This window comes from Narcine bancroftii, chromosome 1 (genome assembly GCF_036971445.1).
Source record: "Narcine bancroftii isolate sNarBan1 chromosome 1, sNarBan1.hap1, whole genome shotgun sequence".
In the NCBI taxonomy this organism is placed as follows: Eukaryota; Metazoa; Chordata; class Chondrichthyes; order Torpediniformes; family Narcinidae; genus Narcine; species Narcine bancroftii.
Window position 1 is genome coordinate 235,070,712 of NC_091469.1, and position 12,391 is coordinate 235,083,102.

General features: G+C 43.7%; 1 protein-coding gene across 1 annotated transcript in view; it reads right to left on the bottom strand.

The window, feature by feature from the left end:
- Positions 1–6,953: 6,953 nt before the first annotated feature.
- phax (phosphorylated adaptor for RNA export) overlaps positions 6,954–12,391 on the bottom strand; it is a 37,926-nt gene continuing 32,488 nt past the window's right edge. The window contains exon 7 of the mRNA XM_069893089.1: positions 6,954–7,321. The gene's annotated coding sequence lies outside the window, so the exon portion shown is untranslated. The remainder of the gene's footprint in view (positions 7,322–12,391) is intronic.

The following is a 12,391-nucleotide window of genomic DNA, read 5'->3' on the forward strand; positions in this document are numbered from 1 at the left end:
AAATGTTGTTTGGGTTCGTGTGGGTCCCACAGGTTAAGAACCAGACCAAAGTTGAGGCACAAAGCACACGTTTATTTCGGGGATACAAACGGGGCAAAAATCTACACACGCACACTGCGCAAGGGGTAAATGTACACCGGATAACAAGGGAGGAACCGACAGAAGACAGAGGGGGAAATTACATGAACATGCACATTCAAGTCAGGATCAAGATTATACTACTTGTCCCCACCCCTTGACTGGTACAGACAAGGCTCTTGCTACCTGACCTCAGGACTCAGCCCAACCCAATGTGAAAGGTGCTACTTACATGCCACGAGGAATCCAAAAGAAGCAGAACAAAGGGGCACATGGTCCTTTATAGTTCTGCAGACAATATGGTGGGGGGGGGGGGCAATCACTCAGGGCAGGCTGGGCCCTATTAGTTGCTGTGGCCAATGGCTCAAAGCCAAGTGCAGGGGGATCAGCAGGGGTGATCTGACTCTGAACTGAGGCGATTCACCTGGGCCAATTGGGTGAAGAAGGTCAGGGCTGAGTCTGGGTGGGCTGCCTGAACTGCAGCACCTGGTGATTTAGGTGGGCCAATCACAAGGGTCATCTTGATGGCTTGGGATGAGTCTTTGACCTTGATTGGCAGGTAGTGTGTCCTCTGAACACGAGTGCTGCAGGTGGTGGACGCTGCCTCTCCTTTACACATATGCCCCACAGTGGTGCACTACAGTTACTACAGTGAGAAGTGTGTATTCTTATGCAGTTGCAAAATAGATCACATTATCCTGACTATATAACATTATGGTAGGCTAATTGGAATAGATCCATGTCACTGCTCAGATGGGAGCTGATCTGTTTCAACATCACCCTTTCAAAACACATCATCACTGTTGATGAGAGTGCCACAGGTCGATAGGTTACCATTGGCCAATACTATTGCTGGTCCTTGCATTGACGTGGGTGGACATCGACAAGTCACTGCGTCACTGCAGATGTTTACACATAGGAACTATCTCTATCTCAGCACTGTTGATGTGAAGTGAGGAGTGAGTTCCACCCTTCTGGAAATCTACAACCTGTTCCTCAGTCTTGATGGAATTGAGGAAGAGACTAAGTCAGGAGTCTCTTCTGTTCTCTGACGTATCATTGTTAGAAATCCTGCCAACAACAATGGTATCATCCACAAATTTATAGATGGATTCAGATTGTCCACACTGTCCTATATTCCTATATAGTAGGCTAAGTACTCAGTCTTGCGGGGACCCAATGTTGAGGATGATCATTGAGGAGGTGCTGTCAGGAATCCTGATTGTGGCCTGTGTAATAGTACATTATGGATCCCATTGCAGAGCATGGCGCTGAGACCAAGGTCAGGTAGTTTGGGGATGAGTTTGTTTGGTACTATTGTGTTGAAAGTGGAGCTATAGCTGATAAATACTTGTCCAATTTGTACTGTGGTCCATGTTTTCCAAGGTTGAGTGTAGGGTTGGGGAGATGGTATCTGCTGTGGATCTGTTTCTGTGCACGCGAATTGAAGTAGTTAAGATCATAGGAAAAGTAAACCATTTTCTGGCTTTTAATTTAAAGTGCAATTCTAACATCTATTTCTCTTTCAAGTGTCTCATTTGATTATAAAATGTATCGCCTCCTTTAATGGTTCACTGTCAGGTAAGAAAAAACATTGTTTTCTGTGGTAACCAGGCAAACCAACCTCTATAAAGAACAGCAGAGTCAGATAACAACAGGAAAGAAATTGTCCTTGAATCTGGAGGTGAATGTTTTCAAACTTGTATCTTTTGCTGAAGGAAAGGGAAAGTAGAGTGTGACCAAGGTGTCAATATGTGGGCACATTCCTGAGGCAGCAGGGGTGACTAGTCACTATATTATTTTATCTTTTTTTTCACGGAATTTCTTGTTATATTGCCAATATTGGATTTATTAATGTTTTCTGTAGTTGTACTTGTTTTGTAAATTATCTTTATTATTTTAAACAGCTCATTTGGAGATCTCACACACACACACACACACACACACACACACACACACACACACACACATACACACACAGAGTGTGGCAGGTTATGTTTGAGGTGGCTGTGTGGTGGAGTTTGGTGCAGGACCAGAGACCCCAGTTTTTGCCGCAAGTTCTCAAGGGTAGCCGTGGGGTCTTTCAGGCATTTTCCGGGGCCAAGAACTCCCCAGAATGGTTAAGAGTATGCCATAGACCATCTCCGCCACCGAGGTATTGATGTCTTCCTTCTGCGTGGTACGAATTCCCACAGGACCCAAGGCAGTTCATCCACCCAGTTGAGACCTTTGAGCCAAGCCATCAAGGCTGCGTTGGCCTAGAGGGGAGTCACGTGATGGAGTAGTGGCCGGACGGTGAACTCCAGCCCTCTCCAGAAAAGTCGGGAAAAACAAAGGAAAACACAAAGGCACAGAAATAAAAGTTACAGAAAAGTGAGTATAAAGGTGGAAAGAAGATGGCGACAAAAAAAGAAAAATCGAAAGCAACGGTAAGAAGAGAGGAAGAGAAGACAAAGGAGGAAAAAGGTGAAGGCCTTACCTGTCCGAAGAGGCCCGCTGCGGAGAGAGAAACCCGCTCCCTCAGGTCGGTAAATAATGGACTACAAAAATGGCTCGCTGAGCCGAGTAAAAGTGCGCAACCGCGCATGAAAAAAAACACGCCGACGGGAGGGGGGACCAGCTGGGGAGTCGATCTCCACAGCCGGCAACGACAGCTGCAGAACACCTGCAGCAAGAAGAGACCACAGAAGACAATAGAAACAAGAAAGAAGAGCAGGAAAGGGCACCAAAGAAACAACAGATGGCCAACCCAGAGGAAGAAGAAGAGGAAGAGTACAGTGAAATAGAAGAAGAAAAGAAAGGCAAGATAAAGGATATACTTTCTCTTATTAAAGGATACATGGAGTCATTTAAAGAATGGCAAACACAGGAATTTAAGGATTTAAGAAAAAGAATAAACAACACAGAAGAGAAAATGAATAAAATAGAGATGACCTTAACAGAAATGGGAAAGAAAATGGACAAGATGGAAGAGCGGGCAGTAGCAGCAGAAATGGAGGTAGAGGACTTAAAAAAGAAATTGGAGGAATCTAATAAAAAAACTAAAGAGACACAAGAACTATTAGCTCAAAAAATAGATACAATGGAAAATTATAACAGAAGAAATAACATAAAGATAGTGGGCCTTAAGGAAGATGAAGAAGGCAAGAATATGAGGGAGTTTATAAAAGAGTGGATCCCTAAGACCCTAGGATGTCCAGAACTACAGCAAGAAATGGAAATAGAAAGGGCACATAGAGTATGGGCCTCTAAACCACAACCACAACAAAAACCAAGATCTATTGTAGTAAAATTCCTAAGATATACTACAAGAGAAAAGGTACTGGAGAAGACAATGGAAAAAGTAAGAGAGGGCAACAAACCACTGGAGTATAAAGGGCAAAAAATCTTCATTTATCCAGATATAAGTTTTGAACTCCTAAAGAAGAGAAAAGAGTTCAATACAGCAAAGGCGATTTTATGGAAGAAAGGGTATAAATTTATACTAAAGCATCCAGCGGTATTGAAAATATTTATTCCAGGACAACAAAACAGACTATTCTCGGATCCAGAAGAAGCATGAAAATTTGCAGAACAATTACAAAAATAGGCTGAGGGAGGAAGACGGGTAATGAGAGTTAAAATGATCACGATTGATATGTATGTGGGTAAAGACAAAAATAGACTGAGGGATGAAGACGGGTAATGAGAGTAAAAATGATCACGATTGATATGTATGCGGGTAAAGAGGTATAAGAGTGAATAGAGACAATGTGCATACGTGAATGTATCTGTACTTAGAGGAAAATATAGATAGTATAGACAAGAATTAATAAGGGAAGGTAATGGAATAGGGAGAATAAGGAGGGAATGAAAAGAGTGACCTTTGTGACATATGAAAAGTGAAATCTTTTCTGGGGGGGGGCGGGGTGAGGGGAAATAGCGGTCACTGCAAAATCAGTTGACGCTTGCGAGTGGATTCGCAAATCCAAATGGAGAGGGGAGATGTGGTTGTCCGACAAGGGATAAAGGACAACTCAGGAGAGGAAGGGGAGATTGGGGATAAATAAGAAAGAAATAGGAGAATAAGGAAAATGTTGGATGTTGTAGGAATGTTGTCTTATAAAGAGTTGAAAATAAGAAAACAGAAATGGAAAAGGAGGAAAGGTAATGATGGAAAAACGGAAAGAGAAGATAAACAAAATATAAAAGGACTACGCTGAACTACATGACTTTAAATATTAATGGAATACATAACCAAATTAAAAGGAATAAACTACTAAATTTAAATGAATAAATGTATTCCATTAGAAAAAATAACATATAGGTTAAGAAATAATATTGAAATATTCGAACAAGTATAGGAGCCTTACATTAAATACAATAGCGAAAACCTACCGGGGACAAACATTACCTAAGTTGATGGAAGGAGAAGGAAAGAAAAGAATGGACTCACTAGAATTTCTGGTGTATTTTTGTTGAATGACAACATTGTCTGACTGGCTTAATGCAACCGAGATTGTATACCTAAAATGGATGAGAGGGGGGGCTGGGGGGGTGGCTTGGGAGGAGGTGGGGGGGAGAAAAAGTCACTGTATATGTGTGAAAAAGAAATAGTGTATATCATGGCTAATGTGATTTATGGTGTGAAAAAAAAAATTTAAAAAAAAAAGGCTGCGTTGGCCTGAGGGTGATACACCATGATGTGGTGGAGCTGTGTCCCCAAGAATTTAGCCAGCACTGCCCAGAGCCCAGAAGTAAAATGTTCCCCCTGTCTGAGGTTAGGTTCTCTGGAACTCCGAATCTGGACACCCATGTGTCAATGAGAACCCTGGCATAGGTTTCTGTGGTGGTATCAGCCAGCGGGACCGCCTCAGGCCACTTCGTGGAGCGGTCAACCATGGCAAGTAGGTATCTTGCCCCATGGGATACTGGTAACGGCCCCACTTTGTCAATATGTACATGGCTGAACCTGTGCTCCGCTGGTTCAAAAGTTTGTGTGGATGCCTTTGTGTGAGTCTGCACTTTTGAGGAATGGCAGTTCGATGTGCTTGCAGAAGTTGTGCCAGACAAACCTACTAGCCACCATTTTGACTGTGGGACGTATTGTCAGATGCGCTAGGTTGTGTACGCCATTGAAAATCTGGCACTTCCATGTGGTCGGGACGATGGGGTGAAGGCTGCTGGTGGAGACGTCGCACAGTACTGTCAGGTTACCTGGGCCAACAGGGATGTCTTCCACCCTGAGACAAGAGACGGCTGTCCTATATGGAGGGATCTTAGGGTCCTGTTCCTGTGCTTTGGCGAGGGCCATGTAGTCGACCCCCTGGGACAGGGCGTGTATTGACTCAAACATGAGACATGGCAGCGTTTCGGCTACCACATTATTTTTCTCCATGATGTGCTGCTATATGTCCGTGGTAAATTCAGGCCGACCATAGGTCCGATACCTTATGGAAGGTGAAGGTCAATGACTTGTGATCAGTGAAGACCTTAAATTACCGACCTTCCAAAAAGTAACAGAAATGTCTTAGCACCAGGTATACCGCCAATAGCTCTTGGTCGGAAGTGCTGTATTTGAGCTCTGCGGGTGCTGAAAAAGGCCAGGGGTTTCCACTAGCCTTCAATGAGCTGTTCCAGTATGCAACCTCCCCCCCCCCCCACCCTCTGCTGTGCTGGAGGTGTCGACTGTCAGAGGTAGGTGCCTCTAGTCTGGGGTGGACCAGGAGGGTAGTATTGACCAACACATCTTTGGTGTTCTGAAACGCCCTCAAAGACTCATCATCCCAGGTAATGTCCTTTGACTTGCTTGCCATCAGTGTGAAGATGGGGCACATGATGTGAGCCACTGCCGGTATGAATCTGAGGTAAACATTTATCACCAACTGGCGAATTCCTGTAGCCTCTTTACGTAGCTTGGCAAAGTGCTGGACTGCCTTAAACTTTTCAGGGAGGGTATTGCCCTGTGCTTGTTTATTCTGTGCCCCATAGTGTCCAGGCGGAATTGGCACTCGCGGGGTTGATGGTCAGCCCGAACTCACTCAACTGGGTGCACAGTTGTCTCAGGTGGGCAGCGTGGTCTTTGCGGCTGTGGCTGGTGCTGAGAATATCGTCCCAAGTAGATGAATGCAAATGGGAGATCCTGGCCCATTGTGTCCATCAGCCTCTGGAAAGTTTGTGCTGCATTTTTCAGAACAAAGGGCATACATAGGAATTTGAACAGGCCGAAGGGGGTTATAATCGCGATTTTGGGGATATCCTGGGGATGAACTAGGATTTGATGGTACCCCTGGATGAGGTCCACTTTGGAAAACACCCGTGCCCCATGCAAAGTCTTTGATGTGGGGCATGGGATATCTGTTGGGCGTGGTGGCCTCATTGAGGCACTGCCGGTTGGACCTGTCGGGGTCACCAATGTAGTGTTCGCGCTACGCGGGCGTGGAGAAGAATGACACACACATCAAAGCCTTGAAGTCAAGACTGGTTTTTATTTCACTGGCTGTCTCGTTTATGTAGGCCACAGGCGCTGACTTTAGGGCACTGCATCATCGGAGCGCTGGTCTTGGATTGGCAGGCATTCCCGCCACAGTTCACCGTCATCCTGGTGTGCAGGAGGTCACCTGGGACAACGGTCGGTGTGTGCCCCCCCCCCCCCGCCAGGTTCACGTGATTGCCACATTCGTCGGCCATTTTGTTGGCTAGTCTGCATCTCCATGTGTGGGCCACTACATTTTCTTCAAAGTTTACTCTCATAAATTGGAGAACTATTATCAGGTGTTTTGCTAAATTCCATCCAAACTGCTGACTGATATATTGTGGTAAATCAGGGTTTTTAAATTTGATTTCTGTTGATTTTCCCATTTATTTTTATTCTGACACAACTAAACACAAACAAATTAATGCTACAATTTTATTGAAACACTAATATGGCTATTCGTGGAATAAGTGCATCAAAGAACAACAATTGGCTAGCAGTTAGCAGGCCCAGAATTACCAACTACTTCCCATCTATTGGCTGAGTGATTTAAGAATGGGCTCAGACAGAAAATGTCTATTCACGAGATCTGCCCCAGCGACGTATCAGAGTACTCCGGTATCGGGAGAGATGCGACGACTGAGGAATATTAAGCATATTGCCTGGGGTCAGTTGGTTCATCTGATCTTCAAGGCACAGCCTGTTCTCTCCATGGCAAAGTCGTTCACGTTTTTCCCAGAATAGGCTCTCCTCCACACCATCATTTGGAATGTCATGTACCTTTTGATGCTAAGGAAGGGAAAAGTAAATAAATTATTAAAATTTATTTGATCTGTGTATGAACTCATTGAAATTGACTCAGATCAGATAAGAAAACTGGTGATGTGACTATTTTGAATCAGTAGACTGCCCCATATTCATGGACTCAGCAACCAACCTCAACAAATGCACCTCTACTGACACTGACCATCAGAAACTGTGTGTCAAAGAGAACAATCCATGTGTAACCAAGCCAGAAACCTTGGCAATGCTAGGAGTCCATTTAAGGCATTTAAGTCAGGCCATCCAGCCCTATACAATAAATCCAGCTGTGACTTCTGCACAGCTGTCAGAGATACCAAGTGGCAGGACCGGTCCAAATGCGTCCCAGAAGAACTCAGGGATACCATGCGTTTATCGCGGGGCATGCATGCCATCATGGGCTATAAACCAGACCCAATAGCAAGCAGAAGTGCATCCCTTCCCAATGAGATCAATGCATCTTTGCTCACTTCCAGCAAGCAGCCAGCAAGCCAGTGGCACGTACCATGCAATCTTCAGGCACACCTGCACCCAGCAGACACCCCTACAGATGTCAGATCAGCCTTCCAGAGAGGGTCCCAACTGGTCAATGTATTCAGAATCAGAAGTTATTGGCATGAACAAGTCAGAGAATTTGTTGTTTTGTGGCAGCATCAGAGTGCAAACATTCATATAAACCACCTTACAAAAATAAATACAGTAAAAATAATAGGGCACGGAAAGTAAGGCAGTGTCTTTGGTTCATTGATTATTCAGGAATCTGATGGCAGTGGGGAAGAAGCTGTCCTTGTGCCACAGAGTGCTCATATATAGACTCCTGTACCTTTTTTCCCGATGGTTGCAAAGTGAAGAGGGCATGGTGATGCCCTCTTGAGGATAGAGGCTGCTTTCTTAAGACACCACCTCTCGCTTCGATGGAGTGAAGTCTGGTGCTTGTGATGTCACAGGTTGAGTTGACAAGCCTCTAGAGTTTTTTTCTTGTCCTGAGCATTGGCACCTCTGTACCAGTCAGTGATGTAACCAGCAAAAATGTTCTCCATGGGTACACCTGTAAAGGATTACGAAAGTCTTCAGTGAAATACCGAATCTACTCAGACATCTCACAAAGTATAACTGCTGACGAGCTTTCTTTGTGATTGCATCGACATGGAGGCTCCAGGACAGATCCTCAGAGATGTTGACCCCCAGGAATTTGAAGTTCTTGACCCTCTCCACTACTGAGCCCTCAATGAAGACTGGGTCGTGTTCCCCTGACTTCCTCCTGAAGTCCACAATCATCTCCTTGGTTTTGCTAACGTTGAGTGCAAGGTTGTTGTTGTGACACCACTCAACGAGCTGATCTATCTTCCCCATTGGCGTTTGTGATTCTGATGTCACCTGTGGTGTCATCGGCAAATTTGTAGATAGCATAGGAATTCTGCCTGGCTACACAGTCATGGTGTATAGTGAGTAGAGCAGTGGGCTAAGCACGCATCCTTGGGGTGCGCCTGTGTTGATAGTCAATGTGGAGGAGACATTGTTTTCAATTCATACTGACTGTGGTCTTTCGATGAGGAAATCAAAGATATTCATGAATATCTTCAGCATCTCACTCTGACAGGGCATGATACCCACCTGTTTCAGCAGGCCTCAGTCTTAACCGGTGCTCAAGAAGAATGCAGTAATAGCCTAAATTATTACTCACCAGTGTTACTCTCATCCACTGTGATAGTGTTTTGAGAGACTGGTGTTGAAGCATATTAGCTCCTGTCTGAGCAGAGACATGGATCCATTCCAATTTGCCGACTGCAGCAAAAGATTTACTGCAAATTCCATCTCATTGGCTCGACACAAAACCCTGGAACAACTATAGTTTGGTATTCAACACCATTATCTTCTCAAAACCAATCAGAAAACTACAAGGTCTCAGCCTCAATACTCCACTATGTAATTGGATCCTGGATTTCCTCAGCTCCAGACCCCAATCAGTGCGGATTGGTAAGAACATCTCAACAATCACCATCAGTACCAGAGCACCACAGGCGGCGTAATTAGCCACCTGCTCTTCTCCCTTCACACCAAGACTGTGTAGCTCGACACAATTACAAAATCATTTACAAATTTTCTGATGATACCCTCGTAATGGGCTGAAAAGAAAAGGGTGATGAGTCACATACAGGAAGGAGATTGAAAATTTGGCTGAATAATGTATTCTCATTCAAATGTCACCAAATCCAAAGAGCCAATTGTAGGCTTTAAGAAAGGAAAACTGGAGGTGAATGATCCAGTGATTATAGGGGAATCTGAGGTGGAGAGGGTGAGCAAATTTAAATCCCTGGGAGTCACCATAAGAACATAAGAAATAGAAGCAGGAGTAGGCCATCCGGCCCGTCAATGAGATAATGGCTGATCTGATGATAGGCTCATCTCTGCCTACCTATCTTTTCCCCCATATTCCTTAATTTCACTATTATGTGAAAATCTATCCATCTTTGTCTTAAATATATTTACTGAGGTCACCTCCACTGCTTCAATGGGCAGTGAACTCCACAGATTCACTACCCTCGTGGAAAAGCAGTTCCTCCTCATCTCCATCCTACATCTACCACCTTGAATCTTGAGGCTATGTCCTCTAATTCTAGTCTCCCCTACCAATGGAAACAACTTACCTCTCTCTTCCATGTCTTTCAGAATTTTGTACATTTCTATAAGGTCCCCTCTCATTCTTCTAAATTCCAGTGAGTACAGTCCCACACAACTCAATCTCTCCTCATAGGTTAACCCTCATCTCTGGAATCAACCTGGTGAACCTCCTCTGCACTGCCTCTCTCTCATAAGGAGAGCAGAACTGTACACAGTGCTCCAGATGCAGCCTCACCAGTACCTTGTACAGTTGCAGCATAACCTCCTTGATCCTAAATTTAATTCCTCCAGCAGTGAAGGCCAACATTCCATTTGCCTTCTTGATAACCTGCTGCACCTACAAGCCAACTTTCTGCGATTCATGCTCAAACACTCCCAAGTCCTTCTGCATGGCAGCATGCTGCAATCACTTTCCATTTAAATAATAATCTGATCTTCCATTCTTTCTTCCAAATTGGATAACCTCACATTTACCAACATTGTACTCCATCTGCCAGACTCTTGCCCAATCACTTTCCCTATCTATATATCTCTGCAGACTCTGTTACGCTCTGGACAATTTGCTTTTTCTCTCAATTTAGTGTCATCAGCAAACTTAGATACACTACACATCTTCCAGATCATTAATGTACATTGTGAACAGTTGTGGGCCCAGCACCAACCTTTGCGGCACCCCACTCACTATTGATTGCCAACCAGAAAAACACCCGTCCCCCAACTCTCTGCTTTCTGTTGGTTAACCAATCCTCTATCCATGCTAATACATCACCCCCAACTCTAGGCATCCTTATCTTTAATGCGGTACTTTATCAAATGCCTTCTGGAAATCCAGGTAAACAACATCCATCTGCTCCCCTCTATCTACTGGGCTCATTATGTCCTCAAAGAACTCCATTAATTTTGTCAAAGAGTACCTCCCTTTGCTGAATCCATGCTGTGTCTGCCTGATGGATCCATTTTGCTCCAGATCTCTCACAATTTCTTCTTTAATGATAGCTTCATGCATTTTCCCAACTACGGATACAGGTACAGTACCCATTATCTGAAATGCATGGGACCAGAAGTGTTTCATATTTTGGAATTTTTTGCATTTTGGGAACATCATTTTAAAAATGCATTAATTCATTCAGATTTAAAGATACATGTGTTCACATTACAATACAAATATTTATATATGCACAAATTAGACATATATTGAAAAATGTACACTCAATAATGCATGACTTGCTTCTGCGATTAGGATTTCTGAACTCTATTACTGATTATGTATTTCCTTATGGGACCACAGATGGAAAAAGTTTTGATTTTTGGATCATTTTGGGTTTTGGGTATTCGGATATGGGGTACTGTACCTGTTGTGACAGATTATGTTATATTTTATATTGTATATAGATATGTTTTAAAGGAGATTAATTGTGGTGGTTTTTTTCAGTGTAGGTCACAAGCAAACATTTCACAACACAGATTTCATTTAAAATGTCAGAGTTCTGCTCAAGCCAGGCAGTCCAGGCTCCGAGTGCCTTTGCAAAAACTTTGAAGAATGCCTATAGAGACTTCACAAGTAGGTGTTAATTGGACACACTGTGGAGTAATGGATTATTGTTTTGGAAAGCAACAGAGGAACGGACTCGATAGATTGGGTCTGGTGCTGCAGTCTGTCTGAATGCAGTTTTCTGTTCTAAGAGGGTCGTGTAGTTTTCTCTGAATGAGATAGAGAGAGAGAGAGAGAGAGAGAGAGAGAAAGAGAGAGAGAATACAGTTCTATAGTTCTACAGTTCAGTAGCAGCAACTGGGACTGGAACATGACAAGCTGGCAAGCTTGTGGAAAAAACCCATTTTGAAGATGGGTTGTGAGTTCTTAGTTCAGACTGTTCAAAGCCCTTGTGGCCCATACAAGAGGAGATGGCTTGCTGTATAATGTTTCACTTGAAATAAGGGAAGCAGAAAAGGAACTCTGTGGTGACCTGAAAGAAAGACGTTATCAACTGGAAAACTCTGATGGGGCAAGTTTCTTTGGCAAGACTCTGAAGTGGCTGATTGGAAGGAATCAGTTTGTGTCTAACAAGCAACGAATCTCTCTCTGAAAACTGACAAGAACCTAACTGAGCAGCAACCATTTACCTTTCAAGCACCAAAGCCTGGTGAAATTCATAAATGTTAAATGCTGTGCCCAGTACAAGAATTGCCTGATACCGGTGAACTTGAAGGAGTGAGAAGTGAGATTGGACTGTGAATCAAAGAACTTTTCTGAACTTACACACACATTACATACATGTGTGCTTAGAATTAGAAGGGGGTTAAGTTAAGTTAATAGTAATAAGAGAGTTTGATCCTGTTTTCATGTTTAAAGATAATTAAAAGCAACTTTTGTTAAAGTAACCATTTTGTCGGTGAATTTCTATTGCTGCTGGGATTTGGGGTCCTCTGGGCATGTCA